The 3,212-nt window shown below is 53.5% G+C and overlaps 1 protein-coding gene across 7 annotated transcripts in view; it reads left to right on the forward strand.

Annotated features, from left to right (window-relative positions):
* Positions 1 to 3,212, forward strand: part of Tnip1 (TNFAIP3 interacting protein 1) — a 69,820-nt gene that overhangs the window by 2,179 nt on the left and 64,429 nt on the right. For 4 of the 7 annotated variants that reach the window (XM_033761536.1, XM_033761538.1, XM_010639792.3 and 1 more), the window contains exon 1: positions 3,013 to 3,101. The exons of 1 other annotated variant lie outside the window; for it this stretch is intronic. The gene's annotated coding sequence lies outside the window, so the exon portion shown is untranslated. Of the gene's footprint in view, positions 1 to 2,950; positions 3,148 to 3,212 lie in introns of those variants that run through there. 2 more of the 7 variants (XM_033761541.1, XM_033761537.1) reach the window with 2 other exon arrangements.

Raw genomic sequence — 3,212 nt, forward strand, 5'->3', positions numbered from 1 at the left:
CCCCCCCCGCAGGCTCGGCATGGGGAGTGTGTCACTCTGTCACCCCACTGCCAGCAGCAGGCCAGCTCCCTGACCTGGAAATCCCCTCGCAGGCCACGGTGGCCAGGGTGCCAGACTGGGGAGCTGTCTCCTCCCTCCTGCCCGTCCTGAGAAGATGCAGGTGCGGCGGGAAGGGGGGTCGGCTGCGGTTGCATTACTGGTCTAACACTGAAATTCCATTCAGCACACACAGCCCACACCACACACCACGCTGGGTTCTCCACTGCCTCCTGGGCTGAGCCTGGGCCTTGGCTTGTCGAATCTTATTCACCTTGGATCACCTAGGCCCAGGTACATTACACCCATTTTCTAGAAAGGACCTCCTGAGGCTTGGAGGTCATCAGGTAGTAAGCGTGTTTGATCCACAATCTAGGTTCATGACAGAACAGAGCAAAGTTTCTGGCGTGTTTGTTTGTTTGTCTTGGTACTGGGATCAAACTCAGCATCTTGCGCTTATCAGGCAGGCGTGGTGCCATACAGCTAAATCTCCAGTCATTTGTTTTTTGAGACAGGGTCTCTCTCACTACACGGTCCAGCCTGGCCTTGAACCCGCTATGTATAGCAGGCTGGCCCCAAACTTGAGGCAATCCTCCTGCCTCAGCCTCTCAAGTACTGGGTTTATAGCTGTGCATCATCATGCCTGGCTCTAGAGCAAATTTCTGTAAAAAGGTGAGAAAAATCAGGACCCCGTGAAGACAACAGGTGCTATGGGTAAAGGACTCGGGTCTGGGCCCAAAGGCCAGGTGCATCACTATGTGCATGGCCTGGAGAGATCCTTCTCTACACAGAGGCCTCAGTTCATCCTCTATCAAGTAGGAGCTGTGACCCGTGGTCTCCACTCTATTGAAAGGGGTAGAAGGGTGGGGACAATGATGACCTTGGGCAGATGAGTATTCTCATTGTATCTGTTAGGAAAAAGCACCCCAAGATGGGCATGCCTGTAATCCCAGCACTCTGGAAAGCTGAGGCAGGAGGATTATGAGTTTGAGCCCAGACTGGACAATTTAGTGATTTAATGACCCTGTCTCAAAAGAAAAAAGACAAAAAATGGCTGTGGATATAGCTCAGTGAGAAGGCCCTGGATTAGATTCTCGGTACCACAAACTAAACAAGCAAAGGACCCTACACAAAGCCAAGCTTGTATATCAAGCTCAAGCATTCTTCAACCACGCCACGCAGGAGTCATAGAGTACTTTGAAGGAAAAGTGTCCAACTCTCTCTCCAAAGTCAGACATTTCACAAAACCACCGAAAATAGTGAAGAAACCAAGGGCAAATATTTGGAGACCTTTTTTTCAATGCTCAGGATGGAACCCCAGTTAGGCAAGTGGAAGGCAAGGGCTCTACCTCAGGGCTGCACCCCCAGCCCTGACTCTTCATTTTTAAGTAGATCCCATCATTGACAGTGGGCAGCTGTGAGAAGCGCAGGGCAGAAGCAAGAATAAAACAGAGATATAAAGCCCACAGGCACAGAAAGGATGCCCAGCTGTAGCTGTGTGGCTACATCCAGCACTCCCACTCACCCCACGGTGACACTCGCGGCGCTCTGCCTGACGTTCACATCGCTGCCTCCCTTCTTCCCTTCCACACTGAGGAGCACGTCTACTTTGTCTCATAACTGGAGAGGACAGCTCCTCTGAAGTAACAGCATCCAGCACTGTCCAAAACCGTGCACCTGAACTCCTAGCTTGGGCCACTCCTGTCCCTGTCACCGTAGGAGTGTGTGTTCAGTCAGCCACAGTGGACTGGCAGGTCTCTCTTCTGTACGCCAAGGGCGTGTGGGGAACAGGCCCCCACCCCCAGCCTTTCTAAGATGAGTGCTTATGAACGAACAAGTTTTCCATAATTCCAATGAAATGGGTCTCTTCCCGGGGGGTTCTTACTTAACCAGTCTTATGAGTCATCCTTTATCCAAGGTCAGGTCTTTCTAACTTTTGGAGTTAAAAACTGTCTTTTAAATAAAAGGAAGGGCTTTAAAACAAAGCTAAGCATTCCTACCCTTAAAGCAAATTGCTGTACTGTTCCTTGCTGGCCCAGGAAACACTCCTCCTGCCCGTTTATTTTGTTGTTGCTTTGTTTTGTTTTGTACCAGGGATTGAACTCGGGACCTTTTGCTTGCCAGGCAGGTGGCAAAACCACTGAGCTAAATCCGTAGACCCGTACCTCCTGTGTTTATCACACAGGTAGAGGCTGCCTCCTGTGCTTATCTAGCACACAGGTAGACAGGACAGAGGGGAGCTTTTGGATATGCCCACCCGGGCTTGCATCTTGGTTCAGCCCAGTGTGCAGGTCATCTAGCCATCGTGTACCTTGTAGATCCTTTATGGTAAAACTCACAAGGGTTATCAGCCCCTCAGGTTCCTGGGGGTGGGTACACTGGCCTTAAATCACCATCGCCTGGCCCGCACAGCTGTGCCCGTCTTTTATAGCAAGGACAGAAGGAAAACAATGGAACCAAGGACTCGCCTGGGCTTGTTCCATCCCTTCCTGGACCTGGGCCTCTCTCAGCCCGTCCTCCAGGAATGCGACTGGGCTGGACCTCCCGGCCTCAGCATCTTCAAATTGTGGTCATTCTTCTGGGCTGAGGAGAAGCAGGGGTACTGCTTACGCCCTTGGCCAGGGAAAGTTTGGAGTAGCCACTTGCCTCTAAGGGAAAAAAAATCTAACTTTTGAAGTTGAATTTTGCAAAGGGTTGATGTGAGAATAAAATAACATACGCAATGTTTACAGTGTCTGGGGCAGTGAGTTAGGGGTTAAAAAGTAGCGCGCACAGGCAGGTTTAAGGGGCTCCCCTGGATGAAGCCCCGCGGCCCGGCCCCGCTCGCCAGGGCAAGCACGCTTTCGGCAAGTCCTCCGCCGGAGTCCCTGCGGCTCGCCTCCAATCCGAATCGCGATTGGGTGAGCGGGCTGTCAGTCAGCGGGGACTTTCCCGGAGGTGGGGCTGCCAGGCCTGCACTTCCTTGTCCTGCGCCGCGTTCCCTTCCCGGCTTCCAGAGAGCGCTGCGGGGAGGACCCCGGCCCGGGACGCTTCCCAGTGTCTCTCCTCCGACCCCTCGACCTCAAGTAAGCCGGCTGGGCCGCCGCGGGAACGGGCCGGAGGTGGAGCCCGGTAGGCCGGACGGGGGTCCTGAGAGCCTCTGCGGTGACTGGGCCGGGAGGGTGCGGGGCCCGGCG

The sequence above is a fragment of the Fukomys damarensis genome, unplaced genomic scaffold (genome assembly GCF_012274545.1).
Source record: "Fukomys damarensis isolate Sample0158 unplaced genomic scaffold, DMR_v1.0_HiC HiC_scaffold_9, whole genome shotgun sequence".
Taxonomy (NCBI): domain Eukaryota; kingdom Metazoa; phylum Chordata; class Mammalia; order Rodentia; family Bathyergidae; genus Fukomys; species Fukomys damarensis.